At 36.6% G+C, this 25,319-nt stretch overlaps 1 long non-coding RNA gene across 2 annotated transcripts in view; it reads left to right on the top strand.

Annotated features, from left to right (window-relative positions):
• LOC105071308 (uncharacterized) overlaps positions 1-25,319 on the top strand; it is a 378,482-nt gene that overhangs the window by 59,094 nt on the left and 294,069 nt on the right. For both annotated transcript variants that reach the window (XR_012510237.1, XR_012510238.1), the window contains one exon: positions 8,759-8,828. This is a non-coding gene — a long non-coding RNA (uncharacterized LOC105071308). The remainder of the gene's footprint in view (positions 1-8,758; positions 8,829-25,319) is intronic.

Here is a 25,319-nt window from a genome sequence, read left to right as displayed (position 1 = left end):
TTTTTAAGATTCCACATGTAAGTTGATATCATATGGTATTTTTCTTACTCTTTCTGGCTTACTACCTCCAGGTCCATCCGTGTTGCTGCAAATGGCATTATTTTATTCTTTTTATGCCTGAGTAGTATTCTGTTGTATATATATACACCACAACTTCTTTATCCAGTCATCTGTTGATGGACATTTAGGTTGCTTGGACATTGTAAATAGTGCTGCTGTGAATATCCGAGTGCCTGTATCCTCTCAGATTAGAGTTTCCTCCAGGTACATGCCCAGGAATATTTCTGGATCATATGAAAATTCTGTTTTTATTTTTTTAAGGAATAGCCACACTGTTTTCCATAATGGCTGCACCAAACTATATTCCCTTTTCTCCACACCCTCTCCAGCATGTATTCTTTGTGGACTTTTTAACGATGGTCATTCTGACTAGTGTGAGGTGATAACTCATCATAGTTTTGATTTGCATTTCTCTGTTAGTGATATTGAGCATTTTTTCATGTACCTATTGGCCATTTGTATGTATTCATTGGAGAAATGTTTGTTTAGGTCTTCTGCCCATTTTTTGATTAGGTTGTTTATTTTTTTGTTATTGGGTTGTATGAGCTGTTGTGTATTCTGGAATTTAAGCCCTTGTCAGTTGCATCATTTGCAAATATTTTCTCCCATTCCATAGGTTGTCTTTTCATTTTCTTTATAGTTGCCTTTGCTGTAGAGCTTATAGGTTTAATTAGGTCCCATTTGTTTGTTTTTGCTTTAATTTCTATTGCCTAGGTAGACTGCCCTAGGAGAACATTCTAAGATTTATGTCAGAGAATGTTTTGCCTATGTTTTCTTCTAGGAGGAAACTTCTCATCTTTGCCCTGCCATGCTGAGTGTCTTTCAGCTCCTTAAAAGAGCGGGGTTCTCTTTCACTCATTGTTGACCCTTTAGAGTTATGGGTTCCTTTCCCTCAATCATTCTTCCTTTTGCCTCTCTGATTTTACTCATTCTTTCCACCTTAACATGAATGATACTTTTTCACAGACTATAGAGTTTGAGGTTCAGTGTCTGAAGTGGTTTTAAATAGCCTTGATCTCTAAATTGGGGGTTACAATTTAGATGGTTCAGACAAAAGAGTTGGATGAGTTATCAAAACTTATTATGAAGATGAAAGGGATGATGGTGGCAGAGGCAAAAACTAAGCCACCTGCTGAAGGCATTTGAGGAAGGTGCGTGAATGTCCTAAAGATCAGAACACAACGAAGTGAGGATTCTTCTTTGATGTCGGATTGCCATTGCAGATTACCAGGAAGATTATTCCTGAGCTGCCAAGTCAGTGATTACTACAGCAGTGAGATTAAAACGAGTCCAGCTCTGATCCTTGGGCTTAATGATCCACCTCCAGCAGAGCCCCAGCTATGTCCAGAGGGAGCTCAACAGCTACAGTTGGAATCCTATGTAGTTCCAGTGGCACAAAAGAACAAAACTCTGGAGGTGGGCGGAGACTATTGCTATTGTATATACTCAAGGACACACTAGAGAAAAATAGGCTTCGACATATGGGGCTGATTAGAAGCCAAATTGATGGGAATAGGCATATTTTATTGATGATTAAATTCTGTGCTCCTAACCCAATTCAGACTGCCAATCTAATTAGCCTATGTAAATAGAGTCTTTTATTTACATTTTTATATCTCAGGTCCAACATTTGTAGGCTAAATAAGTTCCCCCTTAGAAGACTTAAACACTAAAAAAAGAAAGAAAGAAACCTTCCATCTCACTAAAAATTAGACCAACCTCCTCTAAAAAATCTGTGCCTGCCTGCACACACCAAATGGTAGTTGTCAGCTGTGCCAGTAACACCTGACAACTGGAATTGAATGTTCAACTCCTGAGTACTTTGGAATCCCTGACACAACAAAATCCAGACATCAGTTTCACTTGTAAACTATATTTTAGCTGTTTAATTCAAAAGTCATATTTTTTCACTTACTAGTTCATTTAACAACTGTATATTGAACACAATAGGACACAACTCTGCTCTGATGGCACTTACAGTCTGTTAGCAAGAAAGGTGTTAAATCATTTGTTATTAATTACAGTGCCCCTCAGTGGTATAGGTGAAAATACCTTCAAGTTCTTTTGGCCTTGTGGGCTCCAAGTCTAGGTTAACCCCATTTTGCAACATCATAAATTAGGTGAAAATGAAGTTAAGGCTAACAAATTTTAGATAAAACGTTTTTTAGGTTTCTTTATATAAGTTCCATTGCCTGAAATAATTAACTTCTTTATGATTTGGTTAAAACTTTTGTTTTTCTAGGTCCCATGAGTGAGTTCTATTGCCTAGAAAAATTGAGTCATCTATGAGTGATATGTGATGAAATCCAGAGAGCCGTTTCCCTGCTTCTTAGCTCAGGTCCCTGACAATGGATGAGCTACAGAACACAATGTGTTAGGAAAGTTGTTTGGCAATTTATTCCTCATCTGAAACCTAAGAGTCAGTTCATTCTCACTTAACAGGCAAGCATACTTCTAAACGGCTTTTTTGTGGTCCTATCATGAGTCAACAACAGAATTAGGACTAGAATCTGTCTGTGCTTGAAGTGCCAAGCTTTTGTCATAAATTCTCTCAGGCCATCCTTCCTCTCAAAGAATATTATCTCTTATTTCCAGAATGAATAGATCAAAATAATTGAGTTCAAAATACCTTCCAGATGCAATGTACCATAGAAATGACCCTATAATAAAGCAAATGGAAAATGGTAGCATTCTTATTACACTGATCATTCACTGGACAGTGGGGCCCTCAATTTAGGATTGGACTTAAATGACTTTAAATAAATAGTCCACAATGTCTATTGGCACAGAAATGGTCAAAGAAAGCTGGAAAAGGTATGAAATACGTTAAGAAGAAACTAATTGGAAACTTACTGCAATCTAGAGGAAAAGGAAAGTAACTCAGGCGAGACTCCAATGTGACTTGTGGGGTTTAGCAATAGTGCTGCCAAGGCTCAAAGTAGAGGAACTGTGTCCTCAGGGCTGACGACAAATAGAGATGAAATCATCAGAGTAGGAAAGCAAATTTGGAGGGACTCTGTGGGGGCCTTCAGAGGCCACAAAGAGAAAAATAGCCCCTTCAACTCTGGGAACCCTGCCTGGCTGAGTGAGTGGGCAGTGTCCCTGCCTTGAAGCCTGGGGATGAGGTTTGGGGAGAGTTGGAGGCAGGATGAGATACAAAGACCTGGACTTGGGAAGAAGTGAGTAGGAGGAAAAGGTTCATAATTCCAGATTGCTGAGGGGAAACTAGAGAAGGCCAGGGGGACAGAGGATCTTGGAACTTGTTGGGGGAGGGCAAGATCTGCTGGCAGAATTCTAAGTCTGTGGCTATAAATTGACCTCAAGTTTCTGGCACTTCTACAAACTGTGAAGGGTCTCTTTCAATTTTATAGAACCCTTTGGTGGGACTGATGTCCAGTAATTCAGTTTCTCTCTATTTATCTGTATATAACACATTGTTTCCTGTAGTGAAGGGACCATTGAATTTTCAGACAGCACAGAAAAATCACGCTTTTCAACTGCAAATGTAATGCCTTTTTTTAAACAACTGTCAAAAATCCATTATTGGAAAATCAATTCTACACCCGATTTCCAACAACAGATCAGACATACACAGCAAGTGACTTTCAGGACATTGTGAAGTGTATTTTCTTATTTCTGGACCAGGCATTCTTCCAGAATCTTTACTGAATCTCCTTTTTTTTTCCCTCCCCCATCCATAGGCCATCTAGTTGCCAACATTGCTATGCTATTACATTCCAGAAAAAAAAAAATTTCACGTCTCTCTGGTATGAAACCTAATACCCTTTTCATAAGAGTGCTAGAAGAGCTTGATTTGCATTTTCCTAATGATTAATAATGTTCAGCCTCTTCTGTGTGCTTATTTACTGTTTATACTGTTACATACCTATTGTAGAATGTCTAAATTTAAAAAATAATAACAAAATACCCCAAAATTGGCACTCTGGCAAGGGATGTGGAGCTATAAGGACCTTTATACATTGCTTGTGGCATAACCACTCTCCAAAACAGTTTGGTTTCTTACAAAGTTTCTTACGAAGTTAAGCATATATTTACTGTATTTCCCCACAATCCCACTCCTGGGTATGTACCACACTTACAGTCACACAACAACCTGTATAAAAATGTTTAAACAGCATTATTTATAAGCACCCCAAACTGGAAACAACCCAAAAATTCTTCAACAGGTGAATGACTAAGCAAACTGTAGTAATACAGTGGAATATTACTCAGCATTAAGCAGAAAGAAACTACTGATACATACAACAGCATGGGTGAACTTCAGAGGCATTCTGCTGAAGGAAATAAGCTAGTCTCAAAAAACTGCATACTATGTGATGTTTATATGACATTCTGGAAAAGGCAAAACTATAGTGACAGAAAACAGATCAGTGGCTGCTGGGAGTTACAGGTCAGGGAAAGGTATGATTATAGGAGGAGGTACAAGGGAATTTGGGGAGTGATGGAGTGTCTGTTCTGACTGTGATCATGGTTATATGATCTAGGCATGTGTTAAAACTCATAGAACTGTATACTCCTCAAAAAAGGGTGAATTTTAATGTATATAAGTTATAAATAAGTAAATAAATAATTAATGTGGAAGAAGTTGGTCTTTACCAAGTAAGCAGAAGTGGTCCCCACACAAGATTTGCTCCCTAACTGTGGATATTCACATATTATCTAGACTTAACATTCTGTCTTAGAATGTTGATTTAAGGCCTTGCAAAGGTGGGACCAGGATTCAGGTCTTCTGTTGTCATTCTACTTACGTCTTTCATGAACAGAAAACTTATGGGAAACTTCATTACTGCATAGAAAACAGCTCCATTTGAAAAAAATGTTTTAATATATTCTTTTAAAACAAGATTTACATCACATGTTTGATTTTAGTACAGAGCAGTGGGTCTTGGTGGGCCAGAGCTGCGACTGGGCAAATCCACAATCAAAGAGAGATGACACCCCTCTCCATCCCACCCTTGTCCCTGCTCAAGTATCTCTTTGCATCTCGTGAGTCTTCTGGAGATGGGAGTGGGTGCTGACTAGAGGGAAGGATGGATGCCAGCAGAAGCTTCGCCGGAAAGGATGACAGGGCCACTGAAATCCAGTTCATCATTAGATAAGAAAAATTTGGTTTAATGAGAGTCAGCAACAGGGCCCGAGGGGAGGAGAGGAGCAGTGGGTCAGAGTACAGAGTAGTGGCTGAAACCTACTCTGATTTAGAGAACACTGAAAGAGCCACGTTTAGGCCCAGGGAAGTGCTTTGTCCCTGTGACACCAGCACTGAAGTGTCACAGAGGAGAGAACCTTCTCCTTCTGGCTTCACAAGGACTGCAGAATTGTGCATCATTAGTAAATTTGGAGTGAACAAGCCAGGTTAACAAAGTGACTGGAGGCAGAGGCCAGGGAAATGCTGAAAAGAGCATAGAAGAGACAAGACAAGAGGTAGAAATTCCAGCAACACTTGGACTGACATGACACTGAGGGACCCTCCCTTCCTTCCCATGCCCATTGAGTTGAATAAAATATAACAAAAAATTATGATGAAATGCAAGCAAAAAGAAAAATATTAGATGTTAAAAATAAAGAAGACATATGAAAACAAGATACTGAACACATGTGCTTAATGCCACGATGACTGACCAATGGGGTACTATTCTCAAATATAATCCTAATGACCAGGATGTTGGGTTTTAGTTCCCAAGCAAGGACCAGAAATATAGTCTTTGCCCTATTAAAGGCAGAGAGCTGGAACTGAGATTCTTGCACGAATTTCAAAGATAGTATGCCATTAGGGTTCCCCCTCTGTAAAACTGAGTCTGAAAGTGGCAAGGAATCTTATCATTAGCCTGGGACTTTGAGTAAAAAAAAAAAAAAAAGGACAAAATTAAAATAAGGTAGAAATAAAATACTAGGAAATAATGTCAAGGAGGTTGGGTGAGCTTGCTAGAGAACTTGAGAGGCCGTAAGTGTTCCATTAAGAACATGCACCCTGGAAGGGGGAGGCTATAGCTCAGTGGTAAAGTGCATAGCATGCATGAGGTCCTGGGTTCAATTCCCCGTGCCTGCATTTAAATAAACAAACAAACAAACAAATAAATAAACCCAATTCTCTACCCCCTTACACACACGCAAAAAAACCATAAGAACAGGAACACGTACCCTGAAGATAGGCTTCTGTGTTCAAATCCTATTTACTAGCTGTGTGATCTTGAACAAGATACTTCCCTTAATTTTCTCATTGGTAAAATTAGATAATAATAGTGCCCACTTGATCAGGTGCCAGCTTCATCAATATTAACTTGTTAATATCTTATCTCTAAAATGTTTAGTATGTACATTGACTTAAAGAGTCCTTTTAGGGAAAAAAATAGAATTTGAAGGTTACTTTCTTAACCTCATTAAGGTTACTTAGCATTCCATTTAAAGTCAAGAACAGAATGGGAACATCAACTATTGGTGTGTCTATTCAGTGTTGTGCTTTATTGTTATAGCTACCTAATAGCACTGATGGTATTTTTCTCTTCTTGAAAATTCCCAGTGAATTTACAGACAAATGGAATATTTCTTATTGCAGAAATAATAAGAATTCATTATGTTTGCCATATTTGAGATCAAGATAGAAGAGTTCTGCATAGCACAGAGAAATATATACAAGATCTTGTGGTAGCTCACAGCGAAAGAAAAAATGTGACAATGAATATACGCATGTTCATGTATAACTGAAAAATTGTGCTCTACACTGGAATTTGACACAACATTGTAAAATGACTATAACTCAATAAAAAATGTTAAAAAAAAAGATAGAAGAGTTATTTGAATTCTTATATATCACTTCAAACAGTTTTCAAAATGTAATAGTAATTAAAACAATCCCAACTGTAACAGCAGCAAAATATGATATACTTTTGGAATAAATCTAACGAATGATGCACAAGACCATTGTGGAAAACATTATAAAATATTATTGCAGGACATTAAAAAAAAGACTTAAATAAATAGAAAGACCATGGTCAGTGAATGGGGAAACAGTATCATAAATGTTGTCTCCTCACAATTTATGCATTCTAAATTCCAGTCATACCTCAACAGGTGTTGTTCTGATTTTGTGGAATTTTATGAGATAATTGTAACATTCATACCAACTGTAAACAGCCATGAATAGTTGAAATAATTGTGAATAAGGAAAAAAGGGAGGATGCAACGTGCCACCCAGATCCCTCTTCAGGAGTGAAGGAATTCATGCCCCAGATGCTGAGTGCCACTGACAGACAGTCCTTAGTTGTCAGCTGCCTTCAGATATTGCCCCGATTGAAGACAGCCATCCAGCCCAAAACCATGCCCCTTATCTAGGGCAGTCTACTGATCAGTGCTGGGGTACAAAGGCCCAGACTTTATACCCTAAAAGGCTATCCCCGATCCAGAGATCCCTGTAAGGTTCCCTAAGACCTTCACTGGGACTGCATCACAGCTCAACTTCTCCTTCAGCCCAGTTCAGCTTCCTTCCTTTCCCTTCCACATATTTTAATTCCAAGAGGAATTCATAAACCCCCTGCATACTAATATATATCTCAGGGTTTCCCTTCCCCACTGGAATCCAACCAGTGACTGAGGACTTTGTCTTTCAGATATCAAAACCTGTTTATTATACAGCTATAGTACTTCAGACAGCATGGTACTGACTTCAGAACAAATGAATATGTACATGAAACAGAAAAAGAGTGCAGCAACAGAACTTGGTATATATGAGAGGTGACATTATGTTAAATTGGAAAAAAGGAGCTATTTAGTAACAATTGCTCTGACAGTTGTCTATCATGTAGGGAAAAAATAGATCTATTACCAAAACATTCCTGCAAGAAACAAATACTTATATGTAAAAAGCAAAAAAGTAAAATTATTAATAAAATATAGAATATGTCTTTGTGATGAGGCAGAAGTTCTTAAATAAAATGCAAATATTGAAACCATAAGGAAAAGACTGATAAATCTGATTATATATACATCTAATTTTTTTTATTATATGCCTTCAGCTTGGAGATGTATAATCAAAAGAGTGGAACTCAGACTATAAAGAACTTCCACAAATTAGTAAGAGAGACAAATAACAGACAGAAAACTGGCAAAAGTTATGAAGTGCAAATTTGCAGAGAAAGAAACACAAATGGCCAAAAACCTTAAGAAATGATGGTCAAACTCACTAATAATCAATGAAATATAAACCTGGAAATGCCATTTCTCATCCTTTAGGGAAATAAAAATAAGGAGTGCAGATATAACAAATGTGGGGGAAGATGTGAGAAAATAGCAAAAACCTCTTTTGAAAGGCTCTTAGTAATATCTTACATATTTTATTTCATATGTACATTTTTGAGAAACTCATAGAAGTATGCATATAGTGACAGAACAATGATGCTGAGTGCTATCTTGTTTGAAATAACAAATATCTGGAAACACCCTACATGCCAATCAACAAGGGTTGAATGAAAACTGTATATACATATGATGGAATAATATACAGCAGTTAAAGTGAATTAAACACATTTACATGTTCCAACAAAAATCTTGAAAATACAACACGGAATAAAAATTTGTGTGCAGTAAGATACCATTTATTTACCAAATTTAAACTTGTGAGATAACATTGTATATAGTTTATGAAAAAACTTATCAGTGGTAAATATCTTTAAATGTGTTACAGAAGTGAAGTGTAACAGCTTCAGAAGAGTCGCTGTCTTTGGAGAGGAGAATGAGACGGAAAGTCTTCAAATGTATGTTACATTTCATTTTTTAATGAAAAAATCTGAAGTGAAAATAATCTGAAAATGGCAAAATGTTGGTATTTGTTGGTTCTGAGTGGTGATATGATTTTGGATGGTGGATATTTTCTGTGTGCTTGAAATGTTTTGTTGTGTATATTTTTTAAAATTTAAAAAGCAGTGACGTAGTAGAAGCTAGAAGTGAGCAGGAGTCTTGGACTGGCTTTGTAAGCATTTGCAAGCATTGTTTGAGTTTTGAAAATGTTTCAAGGCAATTTGTATTTTTTAAGATAAAATTTACATAGTATAAAATTTACCATTTTAATCATTTTATTAGCATGTTGTTTGGTCTCCATGCTGTCATTTTTCCTCATTTGTTTTTCTGTGGTTGATTTCTAGTTTCATGCCATTGTGGTTGGAGAGGATGCTTGAAATAATTTCTATCCTCTTAAATTTGTTGAGGCTTCTTTTGTACCTGAGTATGTGGTCTATCCTAGAGAATGTTCCATGAGCACTTGAAAAGAATGTATATTCTGTTTTGGTGGGAATATAAAGTCCTAAAAATATCAACCAAGTCCAACTGTTCTATTGTGTCATTTAGTATCTCCGTTGCCTTATTGATTTTCTGTCTAGAAGACCTGTTCAGTGATGTTAGTGGGGTGTTAAAGTCTCCTACTATTATTGTATTCCCATCAATTTCTCCCTTTATGTCTGTTAGTATTTGTTTTATATATTTAGGTGCTCCTATATTGGGTACATATATGTTAAGGATTGTAATATCCTCATCTTGTATTGCTCCTTTGATCATTATATAGTGTCCTTCTTTATCTTTCTTTATGGACTCTGTTTTAAAGTCTGTTTTGTCTGATATGAGTATTGATACTCCTGCTTTCTTGTCATTTCCATTTGCATGAAATATCTTTTTCCATCTTCTTACTTTCAATCAATGTGTGTCCTTCACTCTAAAGTGGGTCTCTCAAAGGCACCATATTGTCGGCTTTTGTTTTATTATCCAGTCTGCCACTGTATGTCTTTTAATTGGAGCACTTAATCCATTGACATTTATAGTAATTACTGATAGATGTGTGTTTATTGCCATTTTTAACTTTGTTTTCCAGTTGATTTTGTATTTCTTCTTTGTTCCTTTCTTTTCTTTTTTGTTTTTCTTTTTGTGGTTTGATAATTTTCTTTTGTATTAGCTTGTTTCTGTTTGGTTTTTGTGACTGTATTTTATGCTTTGGATTTGTGGTTACCCTGTTTTTTAAGTATGTTAACCCATTACTATATCTGTTTGCTTTAGGCTGGTAGTCATGTAGGTTCAAACATACCCTAAAAAGAACTAAGAAAAGAAAAAGAAAAGAAAAAAAAAAGAAAAAAAATCTATATTTTCTTGCTCCCCCTACCACTTTTTTTTTTTTAAATGATTTTGATGCCTTTTTTTTGGTAACATCTTCATGTTTTCCTCTTGCAACTCATTGCAGATATTGCATTTCCCATTATGATTTTCTTGTTTCTATAGCTCACTGCTTCTTTTCTGTTTAGAGTAGACCTTTTAATATTTCTTTTAGCATAGGTTTAGTATTGCTGAATTAGTTTGCTTGTCTGTGAAATTCATTATCTCTCCTTCTACTCTAAAGGATAGTCTTACTGGTTAGAGTAGCCTATGTTGCAGCTTTTTCTCATTCAGGACTGTGAAAATATCTTTTCACTTCCTTCTGGCCAGCAGTGTTTGTATAGAGAAATCAGCTGAAAACCTTTTGGGTGTTCCCTTGTAACTAACTCTTGCTGCCTTTGGAATCATTTCTTTATCTTTAACTTCGGTCATCTTAATTATAGTATGTCCTCGTGTAGGTCTGTTTGGGTTCTTCTTGTTGGGACCCTCTCTGCTTCCTGTACTTGAATATATTTCCTTCTTTAGGTTGGAAAATTTTTAGTCATGATTTCTTCAAATATCTTTTCAATCCCTTTTCTCTTTCTTCTCCTTCTGGGGCCCTTATTATGTGTAGGTTGGCATGCTGTATATTTTCCCATAGGTCCTTTATATTGTTTTCATTGGTTTTTACTTGCTTTTATGTCTGCTGTTCTGATTGGGTGACTTCTGTTATCCTGTCTTCTAAGTCACTTACTTGTTCCTCTGCATTATCTAGTCTGCTTTTGACTGCCTTTAGTTAGCTCGGCTCTTATCTCAGCCATTAAGTTTTCTGTTTTTAGTTGGCTCCTCTTTATATTGTTTCTATTTCCTTTTTATAGTATTCTGTGTCTCTTTTCATAGTCCTTTAGTGCTTTTATGACCCCCTTTTTGAAGTCATGATCTAGTAGATTGTCTGGGTCTATCTCATGTTTCATTCTTTTAGGGGACTTCTCTTGTTCTTTTAATTGGGAGTGGTTCTCCTGCTTCTTCCTTTTACTTACGTTTCTCTTGCTTCGTGGATTAGGAGTATCAGTTATATACTGTGGTCTTGAAGGGCTCTTTTATTTTTTGTTTGTTTTTAGTTAAAGTGGGAGTGTTCCTGTGTAGACTGTGTGCATCTAATAGTTTAGTTATGAGGGCTGCTCTTAATATGGGTGGTTGCCACGTCTTTCTTCCATGTGTGTTGGCTGTTAACCTTTTGATTCGGGGTGTGATTGGTGTTGTGGTGATCAGAGCCTGCCCTGATTGTTGTTGAGTGGGGCCTCCTTTTTTGTTCTGTGGTTGTTGCAGTCTTGACAGGGGCTGGGTCTGCTCCCCTATTGCTGTAATAGAGGCTTCTAGACCCATTTCTGAGATGTGGTGTATGGTAGGCAAGGTTGGAGCACTTCAGCTGGGAAAAAGAGTTGCTGAATGTACCTCCACAGGAGATGTCTACTGGGAAGTGCCTTCTGTGGTGTTGTCTGTCACTTGCGTGAACTTACGAAGTATTCTTTGTTGATGCTGCCTTTGTCCCAGTCTTAGATGTGGAAATGTCAGCCACCTTCTGTGGTATTCCCCAGGTTCTGGGCCCCTGGAACCACCAGTGCAAATCCGCCAATGCAGGCGCTAGGACCCACTGTAGCAAGCATGCAGTCACACGCCTGAATCCATGGTGTGCTGCAAGGTCAGAGCAGATTGTAGCCCTGCCTCAAAGCGAGAGACACTCCACCAGAGTTCAGTAGGTGTTCTGTGTGATTCAGTGGGTTTGTAGATGTAATTCTTGGTGTATTTGTGGGAGAAGGCAAGCTGTGAGTCTCTCTACTCCACCATCTTGGCACTTCCCCCCATTTTAATAATCTTAAAGTGACTTTTAGTATATTCATAATATTGTGCAACCATCACCACTACCTAATTCCACATTTTCCATCCCCTTTTTGAGGAATCTTGCAAGGAACCAGAAGTCCTGCATTAGCGGTAGTAGCTTTGGACAAATGATGAAGATATTAATATTACGTGATTTTACATGAATTCACAGAGAGAGACCTGGGACCATTCAACTTACATGTTTGAATTGCTGTGTAAGTAGAGATTTAGGGTCTTAGTATTTTCCCCTGAGATACAAATAGATACGTACTCCTTGTAGCATTCCCAGAACAGAGTGACAGAGACATGTCTTCTGCCTAAGCCGTCTATGGACGTTGTCTCTTGCCTTCCTAGACTGTGCTCAAAGACTTAGGAACTGCTATAGGCTGAATGTTGTGTCCTCTTTCAGGGTTCATGTTTTGAAATCCTGATCCCTGATGTGATGCTTTTGGAGCTGGAGTCTCTAGAAGGTGATTAGGTCATGAGAGTGGGATGAATGAAATTAGTGCATTTATAAAAGAGCCTCTAGAGAGTTCCCATGTCCCTTCTGCCATGTTGGGACACAGAAAACAGCTGTCTATAAAACAGGAAGTGGACCCTCACCAAACAGGGAATCTGCTGGCACCTTGATCTTGAACTTCCCACCTCCAATAAGCGAGCCCAAGATAACAAAAAAATGTTAAAATCTCTACATCTCTGCAAGGGTCAGCTTAATTCTTTCTGCTTCATGAATCTTTCCCTGACAGCCTGATGTAATAGCAGATGCCTTGGACCAATGATTCAGGAGATTTCGGCTCAGTGAGGAACTACTATGGCTGTTAAAGCTTTAGGCAAATAATTTCTCTTTGAGTCTTATTTCCTCTTGGATAAAACAGTGAGTTAGGTTCCTTGGCTTACTTCTCTCATCACTCTCTGATTCTTCCTTGGAACTTGAGTGACCATTAGTAGTGGGCTTAGACTTTTGGTACTTAACATATACCAGCTTTTATTATAATTTTATCATTTTATATTTGTGCTCAGTCACTCTCTCTATATAGGTAGGTAGGTAGATAGATAAACAGATATCTCAATATAGATACAGTATGTTGTCTGTCAGAATCTTAGATCTAGTCACATGTTTTGCTGATTTTTTGCAAAACTGAAGAAAGAATATGAATTCTTTAGCATTCTTATATATTGTCCCATAATTGCATTCTTAATACTGAGGAACATATAAATCCAGCCTAAGATTCTTCTATTTGACTCTGGAAAGACTGAAAGCATATTAGTGTAGTGATTAGAAGTTTGGCTTGCAATCAGATGCATTGTGCTTCAAATCTCTGCTCTATCACTTTCTAGCCAGAAGTCCCTAGGTAAATCACTTAACTTCTCTAAAACTCAATTTTGTTATCTGCAAACTGGAGATAATAAAAGAATGTGCTTCATAAGTTTTCTGTGAGTACTAAGTGAGGTAACACAGATGAGCAGCAGTAAGCATATAGCTTAGCACACAGTAAGTATTCCCCTAATATTAGTGGTTGTTACCTGGAACTTTGATAGATATTTTTTGTTCATGGAGGGGGTCTCTGAGGAACTGCCAGGGCTGTGTGCAGTGCAGCAGAGTGTAATGTGAATCAGGTCAAGGTATTCAGGATTCAAAATTCAATTTCACCTGAAAGACTTTGGGCAACTCACTTAATCCTCACTTATCCTCAGTATTGTTAAAACTACCCTGTATTGTCTCAGCCTCCTTTTTCACGTCTCTCTTGCTAAGTATTTTCTTTCTGTTTTCCCCTCTTTATATAAACTGCTCGTAGAAAATACCCTGTTGATACTTGTTGACACCTTATTCAAGATTTCCTTCTCTCCCGAGGAATTTGTTTTTCAGTATAATCATTCAGCGAGTACTGATAGGCTATATATCTACTAAAGGAACTTCATGTATCAAGAACTGATGATGGGAGAAGGGTTTTGAAGTGGGTAGAGACTTCCAGTGACTCTGAAATACTTTTATTTGGATATTCTTCTTCTCTGGGTCTATATAAAGCTGGCTAAGAAAACAAAAACAAAAACAAACAAACAAAAATATCACGTTACCCTTTCCTTCTGGGTTGCTTGACAAACAGGATTAGTTCCTAAATCAGTTGAAAATCTTTTTATTCTTTTGGTAAAATTTTCCATTTCATACCTGGGCTCAGTGTGGCAACAAGCAGAATAGGATGAAAGCCTCTTAATCTTTCTTTCCAGGCCAGCTCTATCATCCAGCGTCTACATAACTGCTTTGTCATTGTGTATTCACACAGAAATATTTGGCCCTCTAGGACTATAGAGACATTCTGAAATAACTGTGCTCAGAGTTAGGGATCAATCTGAGCGCTGCAGCTGATTAGAAGCCTCAGTTTCTATAACTATAATAGTAAGAGAATGGACCAGGTGCTGAATTGCAAATAGGATTTATTTTATGGTCCTACTTTGAGTGATTGGGAGTAGCTGCTTGGGGTGCTGAGTTGAGACAGCTGAGATAAAACCTGAGGCAATGGGAGAGTATTTTGTGATAAATTAGCCATAACCATGGGATAGAGGAACAAGGGCCCTTAATGCCAGAATCTTTCCATCCCTTGACCACGGAAGGTCTTTCCAGTTCTAGCATCACATCATGCTATGACTGATTCTCTACTTGCTAAGGATGTGAAGTGTCTGCTCTCCAAACAGGTCAGCTACCTGCTGTAACCAACTAGAATGCTATTTACATGCACTGAATGTATTATTGCCCATTCCTTTCCTAAAGAATTTGAGGTACCCTAACTATACTTTTTAAAAGCTAAAAAAAGAATTCAGAAAATGGAATAGGAAATGAGATTAAATATATAAAAAAGAGGAAGGAAGTATAAGAACCAACTATGAAATTTGAGGTTTAATTTTAATCTCCCTAACTTTATCCTCTAGTACTGTATTCTCTTTTTCCATTTAATGCACATAGACCATGGCATAGGAAAAGTAGTCACACTGGCCAGGTGGTAATATGTGAAACTCTGGACATTTCTCAGATTTTCTCAGGAAAATGTCTGGTAGAATCCTGAGATTTGTTTAGGATTCAGCATGAAGAGAGAAATGCTTTTTGCAGGCTTACTGAGTCAGACTTGAGCAATCAAAACGATTGTTCTGTTTAAAATTCATCAACAGTAATGATCTATTGCGTCATTCTGCAAAGATGAGACTTAGGTCTCATGTGAAGGTTTTCAAAACCTCATTGCCATCTACAGTGCCCTTAGATGCAAGTTACTCAGTGCATAGTAAATGGATCAGCACAGCCAAGTTGGGGTCGGGGAAATAGTCACATTTTAAACTACACAGATTTTATGACTGGAATGGTATTTTTCCTTTTCTATTCTGCATTGAGAATATGTAAAAATAATAATAGTATGCTTGTAAATGATATATTTCTCAAAGTTATTCTTGAGACTCTCTACAAGATGGATTTTCAAAGCCTCTCCTAACTTATTTCATTTATATATTTAAATAAACATTTGGTCAATCACATTCACTAGGATTCAAAGGAATTTTATACTTTTTCCCCAAATGCTGTAGAATTTCTTCCCAAATGATTTCTGTGTTTTTGCCTTTACTTCTATTTAGCATTGTCTGGTTACTCCTTTAAAAAAAAAAGTGGAGAAGATATCTGGTTCTGACTAAGAAGTAGTAATAAGGATTGAATTTGTTCCTTTGCCTGAAGCAACTAAAGAATCAAAGTAAATTAAGAAATGATTTTCAAGATATTGGATATCAGGCAATGAAAGATAGTGATCTCAAAGAGATGTCAAACAAATGAGGGAACCCTAGGACTGTCAAAATCTGTTGCTTTGAGAGAGTTCCCAGACCAATGCATACTGAAGAGAAACACAGGCAAAGGCTGCAAAATTCTAGAGTTGAGAAGATGGAACTGAAAATCTAGAGAGATCAAGGCAATTAGAGTTTGCAGGCAGAATACTGGAGAGAGAAGGGCTGCAAAGAGAGAGTTCTCTGTAGATTGGCAGAGGGTCCCCCTCAGGTATGCAGCAAAATAATGATCAGGGCATACATGTGCAGAAACTATTTGAGGCTAGGGAAAAAGTACTCAAAAAGATTAGAGACAACAGCACTCAGATCCTACGTGGGGCCAGGACTAATGGGATCAGCTAAGGAATAGACTAGACCAATCCTCTACCAGAAAGGAAAAATTCATAATTCATGAACCACTGGATAGAATACTGAGAATAGTCTTGCTTCAGCAGTGGAGAATAATTAGATCTAGACAAAACACTGCTCAGGCCTTGCATTATAAATCTGGTAAGCAGTGGCAGAAAGGATCAAACCATTTCCGTATTACTTAGCTGTGTCCTAGAACAAAACCCAAAAATCATTATAGGAATACAAAAATATCCATCACCTAACAAGGAAAACACAATATTTTGCATCCAATCAAAAACTGCCAGGCATGCCAAAAACCAGGAAAATCTACAATAAGGAGAAAAACAAATTGGCCAAAACTGACCCAGAACTGACAGAGATGTTAAAATTAACTGACAAGGACATTGGAAAATCATTATATTATATTTCATTTCTTCAAAAAGCTAGAGGAAAAATTGAATATCATAATTAGAGAGTGAGATTTAAAAAAGACCCATGTCAAACTTTTAGAGACAAAAACAAGAAAATAAACTCTAGGAATAAAACCTAGATGAAAAAACATTAATGGGATTATGGCTGATTAAACGTTATATAAGTTTAGTGAACTTGAAGATATTGCAATAGATACTATCCAAAATGAAGCAAAAAAGACTACAAAATTTAAAAGAACATAAAAATCAGTAAACTGTGGCACAACTTCAAGTGACTTAATGTATGTGTAATTGGAGTTCCCAAAGGAAGGTGGGAACCAGAAAAAGATAAAGAAATGATAAACAAAAAATTTCAAATTTATGAAAACTGTAAACCTTCATAAAGCTTAAAAACCCCAAGAATAAGAAACATAAAGAATACTACCCAAAGGTACATCATAATCAAATTTTCCAAAACCAATGATAATGAGAAAATTTTATAAGTAGCCAGAGAAAATGTTACATTATATACAGAGGTGCAAAGATAAGGATGATAGCAAGTTTCTTGTCAAAAATGCCAGTGGAAACACATCAAAGCAACATTTTAAAATTTCCGGAAGAGCAAAAAACTCTATCCATCTAGAATTTGATACCCAGTGAAAATGTCTTTCCAAAAATGTCCTTCCAAAAAGTTATATAAAGGCTTTTTTTTGAAAATACATTTCCAAAAAAAAGTTACATAAAGGCAACATCCAAATACTGAAATAATTCATAAGCAGTAATATTGTACTATAAGAAATGTTTTAAGAAGCCCTCAGGCAAAAGAAAAATATTAGTTGGAAATTTGGATCTATACAAAGGCAGTAAAGATCTATGTTTTTATTATTTAAATATCTTTAAAAGATAATTGATTGCATAAGTAAAAATAATAACAATGAGATGTGGGCTTTATAAGATATCTAAAATTAAAATGTGTGACAGTATTGGCACAAAGACTAATAGGGTGGATATGGAAGTAAACTGCTATAAATTCCTTATAATATCACTTGAAATGATATATTACTATTTGAAGATAACCTGTGATAAGTTAAACATGTATATTCTAAATCCTAAAGCATCCCCTAAAATAACAGAATGAAGAATAAGAATTGTTAGTGAATAAGCTAACCAAGGAGATAAAATATAATCATAAGAAATGCTCAGGTTATCCAAAACAAAACAAAACAAAAAGGCAGAGAAAGAGGAAAAGGGGAACACAGAGCACATAGGACAAAGAGAAATTAAATAGAAGGTCGATTTAAATCTTGCCATATTAGTAAAGTACATGATGTATAAATAGTCTGAATCCTTCAATTAAAAGGCAGAGATTATCACTAAATGAAGATTTGAGACCCAAGTGTATGATGCATATGAACAAACCACTTCATATATAAATACACAAATAAGTTAAAAGTAAAAATATCGAAAAAGATATGCAATACTAACACTATCATTTCATAATGACAAAGGTATCACACAGTGGTGGTGGAAGTGTTAAATAGAACAATCCCTTTGGAAAACAGCTGGGAAGTTCTTTATAAAGTTAAACATATACCTGCCATATGATCCAGCCATTTCATTCCTTGGTATTTATTTACCCAGGAGAAATGAAAGCATACTGAGTTTAAAAGACACCAGACAAAAAAAGAATACAAACTATCATATAATTCTATTTATATAAAATTCTGGGAAACGTAAACTAATGTTTAGTGGCAGAAAGCAGATAATTTTTTGCCAGACAGGTAAGTAGGAGGGGATGTTGTGGGCAAGGGTGGAAGGGAGAGATGACAAAGGAAAAAAAGGGGTTTTTGGAGAGTGCCTTACGTGTTCAATATCTTTACTGTAGTTATGGATTCATAGGTCATTTTAAACATGTGGACATATGTCACATGCCAAAATTCATAAAATTTCACTTTCAGTATGTGCAGTTTACTGCATGTCAATTATACCTCAATAAAGCTGTTAGAAAGCAAACAGAATACAGTAGTATGCACAGAAGATACCACCTCAGGGTGTTGAGGATGCAGATATTTTACTACTTTCTCCTCTTCACTGCACACCTTAAACATTAGCATTTTATTTTATCAGCAGAATAGCTAACTTGATAACTGTCTCAGAAATAGACAGATGCTAACTAGGAACCTTGATAGGACTCATATTAACTGAATCTATTATCCCAAATGACTGCCATGTTGGCTTTAAGTATCTTCCCGTACAAGTATAATTTTTCATCAGTTTAAACAAACTTATAACCTCACTCAAAATTTCCTAATCCACCAAAAAAAAATTCATACCCTCCCTTTGATATGATTGTCAATGCATACACAGACTCACAGAGCTTGAAAGATCCTCAGAAACATCTGATTGCTTTTCCAGAGAAAGAGGTTAAGGGTCAGAGGAAATGAGTGACCAGTTAGAGGTCACACAACTAACTGAGCCTAAAATTCATGTGTCTTAATTCCCTGAGTAGGATTTCAGCATTTCAAAACTTAGAGGACTTTAATATAGAAGCCATTCAATAAATATTTGTTAAATTCAGAATGAATATTACAGATTGAACTAGTGACCTTATGCTCTCTTATTTCAAAATACACTGAATTATTAGAAAAGAAAAACCAAACTCTGTTGCCCAAACCCCTACCTCCCATCTTTCTACATTAGCAAGTTTCCTTTTTTGAAAAGGGACACAGTAGGAAGAGCATACACTGCAGTTATCTCTTTTCAGCTTGTCATTTCTGCTCTGGTATATTTAGGGCATGGCCTTTTTACCTGGGTTTATGGGAACAATAGGCCAGTACACACTCTCCCATTCTTTTTATCCTCTTTCCTGTGTTTCTTAATTTTACATTGCACTTGATTTTTGTATATATTTATCTTTTTATAGGTTCCCAGGGATTCTGGAAACATTCATTCAGTCTTCTCAAATTCTAAGCTATTCAAGGCATAAACTATGCATAAGCACTGCCAAAAGAAAGAGAAAGAGAATAAAAAAGGACTAGAACATCGCTATTGATCCATCAGAATAGATGGGGGCGGGGAATCTATGCATATATCAGTTAAAACTTGTGTCAGTAGTTAAGATGCCATGGTAAACAGATGCAGCACAATCATGGTTCTTACCATGAATGCATGCACAGAAAATTTCTCAGCTCTTTTTTTTTTTACTTTTTTTTATTGAGTTATAGTCATTTTACAATGTTGTGTCAAATTCCAGTGTAGAGCACAATTTTTCAGTTATACATGAACATACATATATTCATTGTCACATTTTTTTTTCCCTGTGAGCTACCACAAGATCTTGTATATATTTCCCTGTGCTATACAGTATAATCTTGTTTATCTATTCTACATTTTGAAATCGCAGTCTGTCCCTTCCCACCCCCCGCCCCCTTGGCAACCACAAGTTTGTATTCTATGTCTATTTCTGTTTTGTATTTATGTTTTTGTTGTTTTAGATTCCACATATGAGCGATCTCATATGGTATTTCAGCTCTTATTTGCACCATTGTTTTGTATCACTACTCCATAAACTAGTCTAAGGAGAAAAATGCTAATTTTTTGTGGCCCAATTTGAGTCTAAATTATAATTTTCTGATATTTTCTGTATGTAGTTTTTAAGAATTCTGACTGCATCCATAGAGATTGAGAAATAGTAGGTGTTAAAACAGGGCTAATATTCAAGGAAGTTTAATCACAGGATAGCATCATGTATTCTGCAAAATAATTGGAACACAGTTTACAATCATGACATAGTGGTTCTCAAACTCTGGGGTACATTAAAGTCATAGTGTACTCCCTTGGCCTTTCTCCCAGAAATTCTGATTTAGTAGGTTCGGAGTAGAGCCCTACAATATCCACTTTTTAACAAGTTTTACAAGTGATATTGCTGCAAGTGGATTTATGTTGATAAAAATTGTTCACCTCTTTCCTATTTTGTTGCTAGCAAAACTTTGGTTAAAATTCCTGTCCTACAGTTTACTAGCTAGACATCCTTAGAAAGGTCACATGATCTTTCTGTATCTTGACTTTGAGAATAATGCAGCGTTTGTGTGGGGATTAATGAAATAATACCTGTAAAGTGCCTAGTGCATAGTAGACATCTGAGTAATGTTAGTTTCCTTCCCCAAACACATACCATGTTCCTTCTTAATCTGAGCCTACACTAAACGTGTTTCTCTTTAATTCTTAACCTGAGTGTAAACAACTCCACAATTTCAGATCATAAAAAATCACATACCTCAACTCAAATGACTGGTTATCAGTCCCAGAAACATTTTTGCTATGTTTGAATGACTAAGGCATGACAGAACATTAATGCATGCATATAATTAGCCATGCTACAAAAGCCAGCTGATACAAGATTTAGAAACTCATTCAAGTGAAAAAAAATGTCATTACTAACTGAAACTTACCACAATGCCTTGGGTCCTGTTTTGCAAACTGAGAAATATTGCTTTAAGGTTGAATAAGAAGGTACAGAGCATTTCTGCTCATGGACAAGTATTCAAGGTAAATCCCTGTCCATTTTTTTTTTTTCAAAATGTGTTCTAGTTCCTCAGCCTCTTGTATTCATGTTCATCCAAAGATCTTAGATCCAGCAAGATGCTTTAACACATCCAAGATTTAAACACAAGTCCAGTGCACACTCAGGCAGCCCAGAAGAACACTTTTCAAAATGAGAATAATGTTTGGGCCAATAGCAAATAATGGGAAGGAAAAGCTCTGCAGCCCAAAGGAACACACAGAACTCAACCCTCTTGAGTTTTATGAAATTCTCCCTGCTTATTCATCAGGGCTGGATCCATGCCAACAGAGGTTATTAACAAAACTGACCAGGTCCAGATGGAACCCTAGTCCTACAGCTCTTCCTCCATCCTACCAATCCCACCAAATCTTCCTGATCCAAACGCTTAAAAAGACAATCCTTTCCTTAAGTGCTGCTCCACAAAACATTGAGAAAAGCATGCCAACCTTGTACTTATGCTAAAAAAAAAAAGGGCTAAAAATACAAACTTAAATTTTAAAATGTTTAATTTTTTAATCAAAACCATATAGGTACCAGGTACAAAGTTTTTAAATCAAATAGTCCTAATAACTTATATTAAAAAAAAAAAAAAGGGCCACTTCTCTCCTACCTCCAGCAACATCAGCTCCACTCTCTAAAGGCAACTACTTTCGAATATCTTACCTGTTTCTTCTGGTATGTATGTCCATATTTTTAAGTATTAACTTTAGTTTAATGTAATTATATAATTGTAATTCAATACTGTGCTAAGTCATGACATTATTTTCTTTTTCTGAACATGACTTTTGTTTTCCCTAGAGTTATTCATTGCATCCTTTAAAAAAATTCACTTGTTTTTCTATGTCTTTACACTTAAGTCTTTCTACACCCTCTGGCAGCCAGCATTTCAATAGAATCACTCACAAATGTAACTTGTCAGATAATTTCTTATTTACATTTTTCCTGCACTTTCCTTCTAAAGTCAATTTAGGCCTTCTATTTCAACTTGAACTAGTTTCCCTGGAAGGGAAACAGCACAGTTCTTATCCTTTGCCATTCTCCTGGGTTATTCCTGTAACCAGAACACGTGGCTTCTTTCTTGTTTTACCTTTTTATTTTGGTGGATGCTAGCTCACTATTAATGGCTTGATTTTAATATCAACTCCAAAGGATGCCTGAAAAAATAATTACTCCATTTATATTTTAGAGATACCCTCAAATAGAAAATTAAAACAATTTACACATGACTCTTAATAGGCAACTGATATGTTCTCGCAAAAGGCAAAATCCAAACTACCTGTAAGAGCAACCTAAAATGATGACAAGCTCTCCAGGTGAGAACGCCTAAGGCTGGGATATTATCCTTGGAGAAGACTTAAAATTTTGTAAATTTCCCCCTTAAGTTCTGTAGTTTCTCTTATAGCTGCTTGTCATCGGATTCTAGCAATGCACTATAATCGAATGCCATGTACAAGCAACAAGGAAAAATCAGCGACCATAAAAAAAGAGAAATGAGCTACAGACTTACTGGAGAAGTTTATAAAGCTTCTCTGTTGGGTTGAGTTATTGGTTTTTATTCTGAAACAGCAGCACTGAAGCACAAAAAATGCCAGTAATTGGGGTCAATGTTCAGTCAGATCCCCTCCAAAAAGGGATCTTAAGCCAGCCCCATTAGAATAAAACTTCAGCTTCAAATAAGCATGTGACGCCTCTAACTTTTCTATTAGGGAAAGTTAATGAGTTTCCTTTGACTAAAGTGTTACAAAGGTGTGAGTCTCAGAAATGAAAGTCTAGATACCTCAAACTCCACATTTAAAAAAAGATACTCTTGAAAGGAGACAAAATGTACATTAATTTCTATGCTTTTTTTTTTCCTGTGTAAAACCCTTAGGTTCAATAGCAAAGAAACTGGGTTGAAATGAGTAGAAATGAAATGATTGGTTCTTACCAAGAGGAGCACAGTGGTCAAAGACTAATTTTAATTTCACGTGCAAAGAAGACTATACGCTGCTAGACGGGGATCAGGCCATTAGAGCTTAGCCCATTGCTTATGGGGAAGTTTGTCCTTCTCTGTGACCTAGGAAGAGACCAGTAAGGCAAAAGGAACACTGACTTTTCTGAGAAACATTGGCAAGTGGCCTGAACATGAGTTCCTCAGAAGTTACCTGCTTGTTCCCTTAGGTCTAATATGCACCTGCCTGTATACCACACTTTGTTAAAGCTGTCACTTACTTTTTCTAAATGTCAATTTCTTCAACAGAAAATAACAATAGCATTGTCTTCAAGAGCTGTTCTGAGAATTGAAACTTTTTAGAAATAATAAATTATATTTACAAAAGTTTTGTGGTGTCTTAAAATTTTAGGCCACAAATGTGAGTATTTTAAGCAGTCCCCTTCACTCCTGAAAATATGACGCAAAGTTGGTATGAAAAAGTCAAGGATGGCATTTCTTGACTTCATGTTCCTCTAAATTTCCAATGATCTCCCTCCTGTGCCATGAAATCTTAGGCCATTCCAACTTTCACTGATTTTTCACCTCTAAATTTCTATGGCATTTAGTTTCTACCCACTCGTATACCCAGCATGTGTAGCCTTTGGCTACTTATCTTTTTCCAGGTAGAAGTTTTTTCCTACAAGATGGTTTGAGTACAGAGACACATTTTTGTATCCTCTGTGGTATCTAGAAAAATGTCCTGCTCTAAAGATTTTCTCGCTGCCAAAAGCCTACCTCCCCAAAACCTACCTGTGCATTGTATTCACTTGGGGACATTTTGTAACATACCAATGCCCAACCCCATCTCTAAATATTCTGATTTTTAATTGGTCTTAGATAAAATATGGGCATTTGTATGTTCTAAATGTTCCTCAGGTGATTCTAGTCTGCCACTGCTGCCTGCCCTCTTTTAAAAGAAGTTCTTCTGTAAAATTGGGTGGGGAAAGAAGTGGTGAATAGTGAGAGGAAAGCAATCTGGGTTTTTTTCTTATTGACTTGGAAGAATAGGCTCCCCTCTGGTACTAATTGTTTGGCAAACTTAAAAATTCTCTGACACCTCTCTAACTTCTCAAGACACTGAGACATCTCAGCCTGTCTCCTTAAGGCAGTGTTTCCCAAAGAGCCCTGTTTGCTCCTCTCATCCATTCATCCCTTAATTTGACAAATTCATTATTCATTCATCCTTTGACACATGTGTTCTTTGATTCATCCCTTTATGTGCCACTTTTTTATTATTTACTATGTGAACAATGATGGTGAACAAAATCCGATGCAGGCCCTGCCTTCATGGAGGTTAGAGCCCAGGACAGTGGTTCTTGACACTGGCTAAAACATGAATCACCTCGGCACTCGAAAAAAGTATTGATCCTTGATGCCCTTTAGGCTGGGGATTGGGATTCTTGAGTGGACCAGAGTTGAGATCCGGTGCGGGTGTACTGAGAAGCAGCATTTATTATAGGCTCTGTTGCACAGACATAGGAATGAAAGGAGGTGAATGTGCCTGGAGGAAGATGGCAGAGAGGAGGATCGTGTGAGGCAAGGCCTGGAACTTGGGAGACACTAGATTTAACAGGCTTCATTGCTGTAGGCCTTCTCAGAGTCTTCAGTAATCCATTGTTTTGTGACTCTCCAACAGGGATGTTGTATCCAGTAGTCCAAAGTCACTTTTACATAGAGCTTACTGAGACTCTCATGTTTCTCATTTAGGAAATACAACTTGTATGCATGTAAGTACAGAATGGACAAGATGGGTGGGAAATGTTGAAGTGGGATGGGTAGAATAATTTTGTTCCAGAAGTTAAGAAGATTGGTAATGAATCTTCTAAAGTCCAGAGATCATTTTAATCTCTGAAGGATTTTGAAAGGGGCCTCAAATTGGAATTAATGACTGTTTATGTAAATGGCGTATAATACTACACAGTCATATGTTCAGTTTTGTCATTTGGCTCTTCACCACTCAAAGAATTATTTAATTATTTATTCCAGCTTCCCCCCAAAAGAGGCTTGTTTCAATATGTCTAAATGTAAAAGGCAAAGTATAATTGTAGGAGGAATTAATTATATTCATGATTTGAGCTAGAATTAAGGATAAGGATTACTAATCTTTTGAAGACAGCCTGTGTTCTTAATCCATTGAAAAATATCTCATAGTTAATGG

The sequence above is a fragment of the Camelus bactrianus genome, chromosome 11 (genome assembly GCF_048773025.1).
Source record: "Camelus bactrianus isolate YW-2024 breed Bactrian camel chromosome 11, ASM4877302v1, whole genome shotgun sequence".
NCBI lineage: Eukaryota > Metazoa > Chordata > Mammalia > Artiodactyla > Camelidae > Camelus > Camelus bactrianus.
Note: the sequence above shows the minus strand (reverse complement) of the source record. Positions and strands in the feature narration are given on the sequence as shown.